At 42.6% G+C, this 16764-nt stretch overlaps 1 long non-coding RNA gene across 3 annotated transcripts in view; it reads right to left on the bottom strand.

The window, feature by feature from the left end:
- Positions 1-3218: 3218 nt before the first annotated feature.
- The window catches only part of LOC149917053 (uncharacterized), a 90099-nt gene continuing 76553 nt past the window's right edge, over positions 3219-16764 (bottom strand). Inside the window, exons 2-6 of one of the 3 annotated variants that reach the window (XR_016468796.1) lie at positions 7854-7930; positions 6230-6381; positions 5645-6148; positions 4412-4497; positions 3219-4305 (exon numbers count right to left, since the gene is read on the bottom strand). This is a non-coding gene — a long non-coding RNA (uncharacterized LOC149917053). Of the gene's footprint in view, positions 4498-5644; positions 6149-6229; positions 6382-7853; positions 7931-16764 lie in introns of all 3 variants that reach the window. The other 2 variants (XR_016468797.1, XR_016468795.1) reach the window with 2 other exon arrangements.

Below are 16764 nucleotides of genomic sequence, written 5' to 3'. Positions count from 1 at the left end.
CTGTATGGGGATTTTACTGAAAATAATTTTTGCAATTAATGGAAAATCTTCATGAAAACTGTTTACTTTCTTTGGAAAAGTCTGGTTTTTGGTCAAAAGTGAATAACTAAGATGGAGTGGATAGCCTTTTCTTTCTCTACCAGCTGAGAAGATCTGCCTGCAGTTGAACTGAAGCTGAGCATCTCTGTGACACTCTGGCAGTGAATTAACCATGGGGCGGTATTGGGTGCAGCTCCAGTAGGAGGTCACAGAGGATAAAGCCACCAGAAGGGTCCCTGGGCCACCAGCGTGGCTCTGAATGACTTCAGGAAAAGGAGCCAGCCCTGGCACAGCGGTAGCTGTTTCTGACAATTCAAATTGATCTCTGGAGAGGAGGAAAAATTGCCAAAGTATCTATGGAAAATCACAGTGTATTCTTCTTCCCTCTGTTTTGCTTTGTGGTAGGCCAAACATTTATCCCTGGAAAATGACTACAATGAGATCAATGACATGTCCTCTGTCTGCCTTGTCCAGAGTATCCACCTAAGGGTCAGAGCCCAGGGAGGACTCCACCACCCAGAAACTCTGTCCCCTGACACTTCTGTCCTTCCAGGCACTTTTAACAGTGATCAACTGATATCCTAATAATAAAACAATAAGGCAGCCTGGAAACAGCCCTGGTTCAAACACAACAGACCAAGATCTGCACATTGTCACACAATAAGAAAAGGCTTTGCCTTGATTTTGGCAACGTTAGCATTCACAATGAGCGTAGCTTCTGTGCACCCCTCCCACAGCATGGGTCAAGTCACGCCAAAGCCCAGCTGATGGCATCGACCCACCATCATCTGCAGGAGCCATCCTCTGGTCTCCGAGCTGTGGGCAGGGGACAAAGGATGCTGAGGGAGCTACAGGGACAAGAGACATCTGGATCTCCCAGGGGTCCCTGTAGACAGAGCTAGCGTTCTGTGGAGCAAAGGCAAAGAGCTGGGTACATGTGGTGATTTGCACTGATCACACAATCTCTGTCAGCCTGGGAGCATTTCAAGGATTGACCGTCCTGAGATTTTGGCCACACCTTGTGCACATTGCAGAGCTCATCTGTGGATTTCTGTAAAACTCTCTTTTTTAGAGAAAATTGTACATTTGGAGACCTCAAACTGCTTTGTAAATTTATGTTAATTCTGTTCTTACTGTCATTTAGAGAGAAGAAAAAATGCTACAAAAGGCATTTAGAGAAAAAAGGAATGCTCCTATTATTTCCTTTCTGAACAAACCATTTTGGATTTTCATCTCAAAATGACTTTTCATATTTGAAATCCCTGTAGGAATATCATGTCACCGTATTTTTATAATTGAAAAAGTATGATGTGTTGCACAAAGTCCCAGCAGAAATGTTCTGCTTCAGCCTCAAATGTTTTATCTTTACTTCTTTATTTTCAGACATTTCCAAAGAGATCGATCTCTATAGATCCAAACACAAACTGCACATTTTAAATGCTGATACTCATCTCTCCCTCACTCATCCTGCTCCATCCCCCTTTGCAGGAGGCTGCTGGCACTGATGCTCTGCAAGGTTTACCCTAAGAGCAAGCTCCTGCTATCCTCGCAGCATGCTGGCCACATCTGAGCAGTGTTGTAATTTGCACTATCACACAGCCCAGCACAAAGCAGGATCCGCTAGAAAACAAAATCTGCTCATTTCATACAAATTTTGGAAATATCCATTTACCCCAGCTATTCCCTGAAAAAAAACAGAAGGGTGGAGGTAGAGCTCGGGGCTACAGAGTAAAATGTTTGGAACAGAGCAGGGTTGGCTGGTGAGCACGCTGTGACTCATGAGGGGAAGGCTTTTTTTAATCCCCGGAGCCGTGCAGCAAGGACAGCCGTGCGGTCATCTTCCTGTGCCAAACAAAGGCGCAGCCTGGGGGTACAGCCCCAACCCAGGGACAATGGGACGCGGACTGTCGCTCTGGCCCACGGCACCCAACGGTCCCACAGCCGGGAGGTTGCTGTAACATTGGGGCTGGGCAAGTCAAGCCCAGTCCCCTCTCAGGGGCTCTGGGAGATGCAGATCTCAGAGCCTATTTGGGGAAAATACCTTATCTCGGCCCATTATTGCCTCTGCTTAATATAAACAGTGTTCCACTCTGTGCATTGAAAGTTTTCTTAAACCAAGGAAACCTGAAATAAATACCTCATTGTCTCAAGGATTTTATCACCATGGTATGAAAGAAAACCAGCGTGTGACTGTTTTCCAGCAATAAACTTCTTTCAGTCTCAGGAAGGATAGTTTTGATTTATGAATTTATTGCTCTCACAGTCAGGTCTTCACACTTGACCGAAGGAGCTGATGCTCTGTCAAGAGTCTGGCCTGGCCTGTCGTCTGCAAACACTGTCTGTTTGACATGAAATGAGGGGAGCTTTTTAGCCATTTTTTTAAAATTTTTAGCTCTGAAAGACCCAAGAGTTTTAAATCATTTATTTTAATAGAAAAAAAAAATAAAGGAAAATAAAAAGAAATAAAAAGAAGATTCAACAGCATCAAGTTTCACTAGCTTTTTTCCAAATTGCTGCTGGCAAGGGAAATTAAATCTGTTCTTGCTAAAGTCAAACACTGTTTTTGAATGACATATGGTTGTTACAAAAAATGTGTTTTGCTTCTTTTTTTTTTTTTTCTTTCTTATAAAGTCTTTCAAATTTGACTGAATCTGAATGGAATGCTTTATTTCATTCAAAACTTTCATCTTTCATTTTTACTGTCTGGCTTGTGCTTTTGGAAGTGATGACGTACTCTGGGATCTGCAGCAGTGGAGGAGAGCTGCACTTTCCCCATCCCCATCTTTCCCTTGTGCTTTCCTCATGGTTGAGCCCAGATTTTCAGCACAGGTCACGAGCTTGCGCAGATGTGGGGCTGTGAGCCAGGACCCCAATTTAGAGCAGCCATCATCTGAGAAATAGCTGGAGGGATTCCTGCCCATCATGCCTGTCTCACAACACTAGGATGCTTGGTAGAGTTAACACATTGCACACATCCCACCCAGCTCCAGCAAGAGCCATACCTCCTTCTCCATTTCTGAGGAACAGTGCAAAAGCCCAAGGTCGCTGGAACAGCGATCCCCATCTACATGGGGAGAGAGGGTCCCATTTGTCAATGCCCTAAAAGTCCCAGGAGTGCTGGTCCTGCTGGAGTTGGGCAGTGACAAAAAACAACAAACAGGGTGTCTGGCCAGTTCCGCACAGCACCCCAGGCACATGCGAAGGAAGAGTCACTCTAAACACAGGAATGGGACCAGATGAGCTGAATTCAATGGTTTATTGTAAGAAAGCTCCTTAGATTACGCAGATTAAAATCTTCATGGAAACTCTTCTGGAGCCTGTGTGTTGCTCAGCTTCCTGCATAAGGCAGGACTTCATCTTGACTACGTGGAACAGCAAACATAGAAGAGAGGTTTTGTTAGTTTATTATTATTACCAGGCTGCAGAGTTCATGTGTCTCTATATCAGCTTCCTCTTGCATGGGAAGAAAGTAAATCTCCTCAAAACCACCCAGAAGAGAAGGGAAAGATATCAGCAAAGCCCAGGTGGGCACACTGGGGGTGGTTCCTCTCAGCCCAGGTCTCCCAGGCTGGAGAAGGGGAGATGATGAGCTGCAGGGTTCCTAGCTCTGGGGCTCCACAGCTGCACTGAATTACTCATTTGTGGGCTCAAGAACAGAGCTGAGTCACCCAGTCAGTGCAGATCGTGCTTCTTTGCCAGAGAGTCAACCCCTTCTTGAGTGTCTCCAAGAGCTCTATGACTTACACAGTAGAAGCAGGCAGAAAATGATAACATAGTTACACCTATTGATTTAGGTTAGAAGAATGGTGAGCAATTAAATTTTATTATGTTTATCAATATATTTGGTCACAATGTTATGTAGAAAATGTTTGCTTTGTGACCCAGGAAATTGAAAAGTCATTTGTGGCAGCATATTTGAGTAACATAAATAAGTATGTATTTGTACATGTTTTATGTTGCCACATAATTGTTATTTCCTAGCATGTGGCTTATGCATTCATGTAATTGTCTTATTAGGCCAGCTTGAGTTTCAAATAGCACCTATATTGCAGTGTTTAAGATGTTTGCTTTGGAAGGAATTATGGGACACAAAAACATGCAGATCGCTTTACCATTTATAGAAAGTATACAGTGGAAAGCTGGCTTTCATTACTCAGTTAGCATGGATCTAGATATGCACTCAGTGTTGAGACTTGGTTATCCGTATATTTATATTTAGAGCTGCTTTCTGTTCATTCTGCTGGAATACTGTGGATATTCATTCTGCTGGAAATGCAACACACACTGAATGTTACTTCTTATAAATACAGTAAGATCCAGGATAACTGGAATCAGGGCTGGTTCCTGGTGAACCAGATGTGCTTCCACTCACCACCTTCCATCATCTCTCTGTTCCATAGTTGTCCCCCATCCTGCTCTGTGCAGAGTCTGACATCTTGGCTGGGCACTGACACTTTCCTAGAAAAAGAGTGAGAAATGAAGCCACACAGAGAAAGCCAGGGCAGGAAATCTTGGAAGACTGCTAGCCTTCACTAATGAAAAGGCGCTGGCACTGTGGGTGGGATTTTTTGTGCTAGCATCTTCTCACACACAAAAGGAATGTGATAACATGGGTGCATGGGGAGGAGCCAGTGCTCCAGTGAGCTCTGCAGGCCTGGTGCATTTGGCATTTTGTGGGCTCCCATGGATACAACACCCAGCAGCAGTACAGGGCTCATAGTGTGGAGCTGTGTACAGTATACAAACAGCCTGATGCTGGGCTGAACACAGACAGTTTGCCATTGTTCCCTCTAGTGGCTAAATCCAGAAGGAGCTGAGAATGTTTCTAGGCATAAAACTTCATCTTGACTCTCAGATGAGGCAGTCATGCCTTCAGCACTGTAGACAGTAGTCGTAATCCCAGTGATGGTTCAAGTGGTGCTGTTACCCACAGAACAGTTGCGCTCCTGGAACGGATGGCCATTTTTGTGACACCAGTGCTATGTGAGGAGAAGAAAACTTTGCACACTGCGCTGCTGTCACAGCTCCTCTTCCACAGTTTCCTCACAGCATGTGACAATGGCATGTACTTACTTGCAGTGAGAGCCCTCAGCCCCACTGGTGGCTCAACCAGAGGCATGGCACCAAGGCTCAGTGAAAGCAAGCAGCCAGGAAGGCTGAGCTTCACCTTTCTTCCTAGAGGCATGAAACCATGCTCACCTGAGCAACTCACATAACCCTTCCCAAAGTCATGCACAGCAAACAGATATAGTTACTGCTGAGTGTAATTAACGGTGGATGTTTCCAACTACAGCACGGTCTTTTGTCCTCATAGGGGAACTGTTATGTCATAACCTAAACTGATGAATGAGCACCTTGTGAAGGAGGTGGCTGGCCCAGGAAACACAGGTGCAAGAAATTCACCTGTGCTTCCCACATGATCAGACAGGGCAGACCTAGTGCCCACCCCTTCCTGGGCTCATTTAAGGTCTAGCCTCCAAATGGTAGCATCTTCTGGATGAAACCTACTTCCTGAGGAGTGCTCTATAGCTACACAGCCTATTGCTAGTTGGGTGAGTTTGTTTGTTTGTTCGTGTGATTATTGATGTTCCATGTGATGCTTTACCTGGTATCATAAAGGGCTTATCAGAAGCTGTTTTGCCTCTTCCAAGGGCAGGCAGTCATCCTTACAGTGTAGGCTTCCAGTAGCATCTATAAATCATAGGCTGTTATTCTTGCTTCTGGCAGAAAGTGCATAATAACAAACCACAGATAGTGACAGCAACCAAGTGAAGTCTGTAGAATACCCAAGTGAGGAACATGAGCCTGGGCACCTCACCAGCAAAAACCTATGGTCCCTGGTGGGATCTGTTCCTTTATTCCACAGTGCGCCATTTCTAGCAAGAGCACATCTCCTCAGAGAACTTTACAATGTAGCTCTGCTTCCTTTGCTGCTTCCAAATGCAAATATGTTTTCTGAGAGATTTAGAAAGTGGAATTAAGAGAGCTGTCCTTCCATGCCCCTCTACAGCTCTGGGGAACTGCGTGGGACCACTTCTCCTGCATGTTCTTTCACAACTGTAGAGGTTGTGACCTCAGAAGAGTGGTCTTCTTTTCTTGCTTCTGCTGCCTTTATGGAAACAAACAAAAAAGCTCTTAGTCTCCTGGGAATTCAGTGATTTCACGCACTTTGCCCCAAGCTGATTTATACCTTTGTTAATGCAGTAAGCATTTTCGTGCTGTGTGACTCTGGCCTGATTTTTCAGCTCCCTCTTAGTGATTCCAGTGTAACCATCAATGATAAATGTTTTGAAAACTGGTCCCAGATTCCCCTCTGCCTGCTGCCTCGAGGGCAGGCTTGTTCTGTAAATAAGAAAATCACATTGAACAATTGGACTTGCACTTCTCTTGTGTCATCTAAATGAATTTCATGATGACTTATTCAGTGAATAACAGATTTTCAATTTACTTCCAGTTTCTACAGATAATTAAGAACTTTTAAACATGATGTGGATTCACCTTGTAAGAAATATTTTAATTTAATTTATTTTTTTATGAGATTAAAAGAGAGAAGGGGAAAAAAAAATGGAAAAGAAAATGTGCTGGGATTGACCACAATCAACCTTCTGTTTCAATCTTGACATATATTTTTAAGGTATTCATTTTAAACCAAACTAAATTAAACATTTACATAGAACAGTTATGATGAAGGAGCTAAAATATTTTCCTCAGAAAATGCCAGAGGGGATGTTTTCATTTTTTTTTGTGAGGGGAAGGATTTCTGCAAACTAGTCCTTGTAAACCTGACACCAATTTATGTTTCAGCCTATGGTTGCCAGTAGGAAAAAAACCCAACTGGTTGAGAAGCTCACAAGACTATTTACAGATCCATCCTGGTGGCAATTCAACCACTGGTCCCCATTCTGAGATTCTATTATTCAAAAGATCTTAGCCATGACAGGAGATAATGGTCACAAGGTTCACCACAAAGACTCACAGTCTTTGCTGGTCTTAAATCTCCCCTCATTCATAATTTATCTTACCCTCAAGCCCACTAATTTGTAAACTGCAAAAACAATGCCAGTGCCCAAGAACTGTGCAAGAGATTCCAGCTTACAGAGTGTGCAGGAGTTCACGGATTCCCCTGAGACAGCCCATGAACTCAGCAGCACAAGTTTAATGTTGCCCAATAGCTTTTACAACTTACTTTCCTGATCTTTTTTTTCTTTTCAATGGCTATATAATAAATAATGTCAGTTTGGGATTTTTTTCCCTGCCATTTTTTATTTTTTTTCATTGCAACAGACACAGAGAAAATCCATGATAAGCATCTGTTCTGGAGGAAAAAGTACATATAGTATGTATATACAGAACACATGCTAGTTTCCCAAATTGTTTTAATGATTGGCTATAAATATTTTTTTGGCCTGCCTGCAGGTATAAAACTTTCATCTATGATTGTGTCAGATTCCATGAACAGAGATAGATCTGTATTTTCAATGGACAAGTAAAGTAAATGTAGCTACAAAACAGGTTGTTTTTTTTTTTTTTTTTCCTTAGCACTGATCATAAGCTCCAGCAGATTTCACAAGGGTGCTGTGTTACTGAAGAGTCACCTATCTGACTCAGTGATAAAGCAGCTGCTTTATTCATGCTGAGCCCTCATGGCATTATCTTAAAAGTGCTGCAGGAAAACAACTTTCTACCCAAGCTGTAACACCCAAGAAGCAAAATGCTTGTATGCTATCTCTCTGAAGTCTCTGTTATGGTTTGTTTAGATCCACATCTTTTATTTCCAAGGAGAAATAAATTGATGTTGCTGTTGTGCTCCTTACCAGGAGTGGCTGCATTCCTTCACCAGAGCAAATTCATTCATCTCAGAGGGCTCCTTTGAGGATTGTGTGGGTAAAACCTATCAGATAAAATTGGAGAGTAGGTAGTAGGAAAGACAAAGAAAAAAATTTTAAAGTGAGTTCTCTGAAGGAACCAAACACACAGGAAACAAGAGTGCAGAGTTTTGTATTTGGGCCGGAGGAATCCCAGGCATCCATACAGACTGGAAGGAGTGGTCCTTGAGAGCAGCCCTGTGGAGAAGGACCCGGGGGTCTTGATAGATGACAAACTTAATATGAGCCAGCAGTGTGCCCTTGTGGCTCAGAAGGCAAATGGTATCCTGGGCTCCATCAAAAGAGGGGTGGCCAGCAGGGACAGGGAGGTGATTGTTCCCCTCTACTCTGCTCTTGTGAGGCCCCATCTTGAGTACTGGGTCTAGGTCTGGAGTCCCCAGTACAAAAAAGACAGGGAGCTGTTGGAGAGGGTCCAGAGCAGGGCCACCAAGATGATCAGGGGACTGGAGCACCTCCCCTATGAGGACAGGCTGAAGGAGCTGGGCTTGTTCAGCCTGGGGAAAAGAAGGTGTGGCCTCATTGCAGCCTTTGAATCCCTAAAGGGAGCCTACAGACAGGAGGGGAATCAAGTCCTTGAAAGGGTTGATAACTGCAGGACAAGGGGAAATGGTTTTAAATTGAGGGAGGGGAGATTTAAGTTGGATGTCAGGGGGAAATTCTTTACAGAGAGAGTGGTGAGGTGCTGGAATAGGCTGCCAGAGAGGTTGTGGATGCCCTGTCCCTGGAAATGTTCACAGCCAGATTGGATGGGGCTATGGGCAGTCTGGTATTGAATGTGGAGGTTAGTGGCCCTGCATGTGGCAGGGGGGTTGGAGATTCATGATCCTTGAGGTCCCTTCCAAAACTGGCCATTCTGTGAAGAGACAAATTAAACCTGTAAAATGAATGAGTTAATCACGTGGCAGGACTAGTTCTGGATTCCATTTCATCATGGAGTATGTAGGTTTGCCTTAAGTATGGAGCATACACCTTTAGGTCCCCCAGGCATTCAGCCAGACTTTGTTATACTTAAATGCAGGCACCCAATGAAGCATAATGATGAGACAAATGTACAGTGCTCAAACCTTGCTAACGGGAATTTCCTGCTATCTGTCATGAATCTGGTATCAGGCAAATAACTCTAGTTAAAATTAAATTCAATATTAGATCAGGAACACGCTTCTACTTTACAGAAAGTTCTGATGAAACAGTGCTAGTTCATAGGTCATTAGTTCACAACTTTCAAAGATGTAATTAATTGATATTTTGTAAAACTCCTGGAATACCACCAAGGTATAAGAAATTATGTGATGGTCTATGGATGGGAGTGAAATAAAGTAAGTTTGGGTTAACCAGTCCCACCAGTGACCTCAGCTGGAGGCACCTTCCCTGCCTCCAGGGCCTGGATTAACTTGACTTGAGCAAGGCTCAAGCTGCCTTTTCCCACACTGAAGGAGAATCTGAAATATGTCAACAATATTTGAGGAAATCAGGGAGAGAGAAATGATAATAGCTGATGACCTGGGGTGGCTGCCTGTAGGAGAAGGGCAGATGCTTTGGCTGTGCCATCTTTTCTCAGACACTTCTTTGTGCCTGAAGACAGTTAGTGATGTCAGCAAGGTCAAATGGGTGCCCAAATCCCAAACCAGGTTCAGGTCAGTGGGGTGGTATCAGCAAGGAAGTACTTGTAAGACTGAGCTAAGTCACTAGGAACAGCAACATGGAGAAATCTGGCTTTGTATGATTATGAACTATCTTGGAGAAAGCTGTGGCTTTTAATAACTATAATAACAAATTGCCCACCATGCCAGTGATTGGCAAGGGCTGTTTCCTTTATATTCCTGTACCATACTCAGAGTTTCCACCAGTGTTGCTCTTGCTGTCAGCAGTGTGTGAAACCAAAACAGCCCAATTCTGAAGCACCAGCCTGAACTGTCAGGGTGAGGGAGCAGCATTTGTAGAGTTCAAATTTGTCTCTCCTCTTTGGTGACAAATTCAAATAAAAGGCTGAGTCCATGTGGGTAAGACAGAGTAGGAATTTGTGTTTTGTGCATTAGAGAGCAAGGCTTTTAATGCAGAGATTCAGGCATGGGCTCTATTGATGACTCTCACAAGGAACTGAACCATAAGGAGAGGGGAAAGGCAGCAAGGAAATTGCTAGTGTATGAACATAGAGCAGTGTTTTGATTGGGAGTAAACCATTTAGCAGGACAAGAGGTCGCTGGTTTTATGCAATTGTTCTTCTGCAAAGTAAAGCACAGCATACAATGCATCCTGCTCCCACTTGCACAGTGTAAAGGGCTTCAGCCTGTATAGGAACTCCTGACCTGAGTTTAAATTTTCTGCCTTGGTTTCGCTGCACCCAAGCTCCTGTAAACCAAAAGGACTATTATCTAAGGTGCCAGTTCAAACAGTTGCTCTAGGCACACCCAGTGAGTTCCTAGCCCCCTGACTCCTTCTCCCTACAGACCCACAGCAGGCTCCCGGAGCCTGGACCTCACACCTGCAACACCCATGTTTCACCAGTCCCTGGCTGTACAGCATGCAACCCCATGCAGAGGTGTGAATGCTGGAGCCAGCCATGTCCCCAGGGCTTTGACTGGCATGAAGACAAGCATATGGGCTCCTTCACACCTTCACAGATCTGAAAGGATTGGAAGGCAGCAGGAAATCCTGCCCATTTCCTGTGCTGGCAGGCCACTGGGGAGGGAGAAGGGATGGGGAAGGCGGTGGCTACACAGCAAGCAGAGGAGCACTGAGGGCAGACCTACAGAAAAATGCTGGCTGGCATTTGGAAATGATGCAGAGGAGTGTGTTTGCAGCATCTGTGGGATCACAATAATGGGGCCCTGCTGCTAAGGTGACTGTGAGCCCAGGGTACGACCTGAGACTGTGACTAGGGTACAGAAACCTAGCAGGGACATCAGGGCCAGTGTCCTGACTTTGGTGGCAAATGCCAATTGTGCTAGCCAAAGCGTCAATGCCAAAGATTTGGTCTTAGCTGGAACACTGGCTCAAGGAAAATCTGAGCTCCAAGTTGGTCTGGTGCTGATAAATTTTATTATTGGTACTGACAAAGAACTTGAAGTGACTGTCTGGAGAATTCTCGCCTTTCCCTTGAAAACAGGACAGTACTCACACCAAACTGAATGACGGGAGGGGGAATGTATTCCTAGAAGATTCTGCCCTATTTGGATGCATAGACTGCTTGATTGTTTTCTTTACCTCTGCAATTACTTTCCCACTTGAAGTGGATGTGTAAATTCATCCCTGTCTCTGGTAGGAACAACCCAGGCAACAAGCTCCAGATTGGCCCTGGAACCTTCATCCCTGGAGACCTTCAGTACTCACCTGGACTGGGCCCTGTGCAACCTGGTCTGACTTTGGAGCTAGCCTTGCTTCAAAGGCTGGACTAAATGGTCTCCAGGAGTCCCTTTCAGCCTAATAATTCCTATTTTGGCAAATAGCAAATAAGCCTTCTTACCTAAGCTATGACCAAAGCCAGTGCTCTGTCTTGGAGCACCAAAGATCTTTGATCTCAGGTTTTTGAGAAAAAAGCCTTGAGCTTCTAGAAGAGTAGAGGAGCCTGACTAGGAGCAATGGCATTCTGCTGCTCTGGCCTCCCTCCTCTCCTGAGCAGCTGCTAATGACTCACCTCAGAAATACTGCCAGGAACCATAGGAACTGTGTAGAATTCTTCTCTCTTCTGCATCCAATAACATTTATTAAATAACAGTGCTACTACCTCTGAATCACTGCTCCTGCCAGCAGTGAAGTGGTGTGTGAACATGCTCCTCCACTGCTCTACGCTGATTTCCTTGGCATGAGACTGGTATTAAAGGGTTCAAGGATTGAACCCTGTTTGTCAAAAGTGCATCTAGAAATTAAATCTAGAGATGAGTGATAATTTCATTTCAGATACAAGTCTTGGCTAGATTGAGGTCTGAACAGAAGTGAAGCTGTCTGAACTGTGAAAAGAGGCCATGTGTCAGAAAACATTCTAAAGCATTCTGCTTGAGCCTTAAGCAGCAAAATGCACGTGTGATGACTTTTATGGCAGACTCACGCTATCAGCATAGAAAAACAATCATCTGTGTTTTTTTTTTAATGTTCTGAGATAAATCACAAGTAACGTACTACTACTGATTTATTTGTATCTCAATGGAATATTGGAGCTATAAATTACAGTTGAATAAACACACACTGTGCAGAATTTGCATTGTTTGAGCTTGTCAATGGTAGGTCTTTCTCATGTTTTCGGTTTAAGGTAAATCAAATTGTGAAATGTGTGGATGCAATTTACTTTCAGTTATCTGAATGAGTTATTAACCGGAGGCTTTACTCAAATTCTCATTTGATTTCTGTGGATTTGACTGCCCAGCCTCTATGGAGCTCTCATTGCTTGAGCGCTGCTTACCCTGAATGTGATATAAGAGAAAACAGTGGTTTTCTCACAGTGTCCTTGTAGAATCCTGGAGTGAGACTGTAATAGAAAGAGTACATCCCGCAGAGCAGAGAGCTCAGAAGAAAGGGCTGGCGTCTGGGTGAAATCCCTGTTTGGCTGCTGAGTTTTCCCTTTATTGCAGAAGGGCCAGGAGTTCATTTTCTATGTGTAATTTAACTCCATGGGGAGACGTGCCCTCTGCAATATACTGTAGATCCCCCTGGTGTCAAGGGAAAGACTGCAAGGATTCAAGAAAAGATAGTCTTTATGTAATTTTGAAATAAGGGAAACAAATGCTAACGTAATAATGCTAACCAAATCCAGAGTAGTAAGGACAAAAAAGGTCAGTACCAGGATTTGATGGTCTGTAAAGGCAGTGGAGGTGTTTACAGCCAAAGTATCCCATGCTGCCTTTGATGCCAAGGCCTGTGAGAACTGCTTTCTGAAATGGAACAGACACAGCTCAGAGATACAAAGGTAAGAATATTGATTTTTTTTTTTTTTTAATTATTTATTGGTTTTAGTCCTTGAATGAATTCAACTGACAAAAGACTTTGACCCTGTATCTTGAACATAGCTGCCCTGATAACTCTACTCCAGTTTGATACCACACTGAGTCCCCAATGGGCCTGGGGGAAGTCCAAGTGGAATCCTGGCTGTGATGAAGTCAGTAAGAGTTTCACGATTGCCCTGTAATGCTTCCCCTTGTATCATAGAGGAAGTGTCTCACCACTGTGTACCTCAGTTTCCCCAAAGAACACAATGCTTTCCTATTTGAAAGAGGTGTCATGAGAACAAATTCCTGGTGCCTGGGGACCTCCAGTTGTGATGCTGATAACAGACACAGGAAAGACTGTGTGGGTCATTGGACACATTCCATTCTTATGACACTTGAATCCAAAAGAGAGCACTTAAATCAAAACATCACTGGTTAAACTCAATCTTTAGTGAATGGCAGCCTGTAAATTTCTTAGCCTAAATTATTAAGAGAACATTGCATATTTTATAACTGTGTGTTTGAATATACTCATGGGACCAGACTCTCCTTCTAGCCCCAACAACATAAAGTTGGAGTCATTGTTGACTTCATGGCCGTTACTCCAGATTTATTTCAGAATAACTTTGAGCAGGATCCTGGGTTTTGTTTATGACTTTTCATTTGTATTTTGTGGAAACTTAATAAAAATCTTTTAAAACTGAAAAACATAGTTCCATAAGCCCACATATGGGATCTTTAAATTCGACCATCTTATGAACTTAAACCTGACTTGTCTTCATTTTCTTGGCCTTTTTAGCAGCTAGCATTCTTCAGTCATGTCTGTATTTACAGAGGGCTGACAATGCTTAGATAGTCAACTCTTTCCTTTGCCTAAAACAATACTAGGAACATATGAAAAAAACAAAACTGCAATCTAATGAAATGGAAAAGCACAGAAAATTATTCTGGACAACTAAGAGTATCCAACTTAATGCTTGCAAAGTGGACAGCCTTGATTGGAATATGGCATTAGGTAGCACTGGAAGCTACTTAGAGGAGAGCAGCTTTTTGCGTAAGTACCTATGAGTACCAAGCTGGCGCCTTCCAGGATGCTGCCTCTCAAACCATTGTGATGCACACCTGCATCTGGCAGCATTTATTTGAGGTGTTCTGTATAATGAGACCATGGGTCAGGGCTATCGAGCTGGATGTTAGTTAGCACTTTCCTTAATGACCTGGAAATAGAGATGAAAAGCTGGATCAGTTGTTAAAGTGGGAAACTTAAAACAGAGTTGACTAGAGATTGAAAAAAAAAAAAAAAAACAAAAAAAAAAAACCCTCAGGAAAATGTAATTTGTTGAGAAATTAGTGCCACGTATTTTCTTAGACTTTAGGCTCTTTCCGTAGATGGAAAGGAGGGAAGCAGAGCAATTGAAAAGTTAATAGGAAAACAGAGACTTTACTGAAGGACAATAAAGCAATAAACAAAAAACAACAACAACAACAACAAAAAAACTCTAGAAAATGGCATGGCACAATGTACAACTTGAAGAGATATAAAGGAGAGATGGTCTTCCCCATGTCTGAAATAATAGCAATCATATCACTGCTGTCAGTAGGTGCCTTTCAGAAAATGATCCTTTGCAAAGAAAACACAAAGAAACCACTGAAATGTTGTAAAGGTTGGAGGAAACTTTGTCTAGCATGGGTCTCAAGAGACATCAGAATCTGCTCCCAGTCAGAATGCTGCTCCCACTATTACAATGGCAAATCTTCCACGGGATCCCAGAGCAAGGGATCTAAAGAGCTGCATCAATATTTTATTTTATTTTATTTTATTTTATTTTATTTTATTTTATTTTATTTTATTTGCAAAAAGAGTGTTCAGCAGTGATTTGATTTCACTGTCTATGTATCTTCACATGTAGGATGCATCAGTCACTAATAAATTATTTTAATTTAGAATGGAAAATAGTAATATGAACAGTTGTTTGCAAATTGAAGCCATAAAAATTCCATTTAGAAATGTAGGCATGATTTTTTAATTTTTTTTTAGCCCATGTCTGTCATAGGATATTGAAGAAAATGACCTAAAATGGAGCAAGAGCTCTATTTCTTGAAGTACTCAGATCACAGCTGAAGCCCACCCTGGAAGAGACACTTTTTGCTAACACACATTACTGAACTCTATCCAGAAGTAATTTTACAAAATGAAGTGGCCTGTGATGCGCAAGAAATCAGATTCAGTGACTCCCTTGTAGGTTCAACAGTGTTGTAGTAATAGGAGTGAGCTCAAAGAAAAATGCTTTTTTCAGTGTTTGACATGTAAGTGTGGGTGGTTGGGCACCATCATGCTGCTCAGCAGTTGAGGTCAGGATTCCCCCAGATAACCACACCAAAATAATCACAATGCCCTTCTCCTAATCTTTCTGCTACAGTAAATTGACTTTGAGAAACAAGTAATTGCTTCTCTAGTCTACAGTCAGTGGTCTGGTTTTGAATCAATTGGCGTAGCACACAGGTGGTGGAGGGAAGCATTCTAGCCCACGGCAGGAGGACAGCAAGCACAGCCAAAATAAGCTTTTATGTGCCAGCTGACATGTGTGGGAATGGACAGGTCATGCACTGTGTGGGACACACACGATTACTCGAAAGGAGATGTATGTGCGTTTGCATTCATTATTTTACAAAGAAGCTGGATTTTGTATGGGGGAGGTAATGTGTTTTTTTTGCCGTTCAAACATTACTCCTTTACTTGACACCAGTGCTTTAACAACTCACTGTCTCATATGTATTTTCTCTTGTCTAGTGTAACAGGACAAATAACTAAAAAAAAGAATCATTAATTTACCTCAAAATTCTTATTACTTTCATAGAGAATCAGAGATAAACAAGTCGTCTTATTCAGGTGGATTTTGTAAGAACCTCCGTGAATGCTGTTTTTTAAGGAAATATATATATATTTATATTTTTTTTTTTTTCTAAACAATTGTTCATGGACATCTAATCCTTAGCTGAATATATAACGATCTTACAGAATTGCTGGCTGACATGGTCCAGACCTGAAGCCTCGCATAACTCAGGCTGCATTGCTGGTTGAATATATAGAGTTGCAATTTATTTTGTACATGCAAATTAGAGATATAATGGAAACATTCCCAATTACAAGGCTGGAAGGCCATTATTACAGATAACTTTTTCTGCCAACGGGCAATTTGTTCTCCTCATATAAACATTAGGAAAGTTTAAGCATCTGTTCCTAATTAGATCCCTTGCAGAAGTTACTGATGCACATGACTCGCACTTCCCATGCTCATTGCTGAGATGTCAGATGATTAGTTTGTTTGCACACCGTTTCTTGGAATTAGAAATAGCTAAAAATCTGGAATCACAGCTGTTCTCTGCACCAGAACTCAAACCCAATTTTTATTGGAATGATTAATATTGCCAAGATTTGATGACCCTGGGAAGCTAACACAAGTTAATTAGGCCCCAGCTGACCCCCACATAACCACATGAATTTTGGAGAAATCTGGCCAGCATTTGATTAGCTTGTTTACAGAACACTGTTAGATTTTTAAAAAAAATTTTTATTTTTTGTACAAAAGTAGGGTGTCCTATTCAGGAAACCATTTGTGAAATTTACCTCCCAGCCCTCATGGCTTCCTCAGCAGAGGCGGAACAAACTCTTGGTATGTCTGACAGATTGCATTCAGCCCTAAGTCTGCTCTACCATCTAACATTTCCGGTTTAGGTTCAGTACAAATTACGTTTTGGTTCTGGTCATGGTATAAAACCCTGACACACTCAAGTGACATGAAGAATCAACTGATCTATCTATCAATTCTTTCTCTGTTGCTAACTGGTGCCTTTCCAGAAACCCTCACTCAAACCCACCTTCAATCCCTCTAGTGACATCATGAAAGCTTTACACAGTT

The sequence above is a fragment of the Phasianus colchicus genome, chromosome 8 (assembly GCF_987193195.1).
Source record: "Phasianus colchicus chromosome 8, bPhaCol1.hap1.1, whole genome shotgun sequence".
Lineage (NCBI taxonomy): Eukaryota > Metazoa > Chordata > Aves > Galliformes > Phasianidae > Phasianus > Phasianus colchicus.
This window is presented reverse-complemented; position numbering and strand designations above follow the sequence as displayed.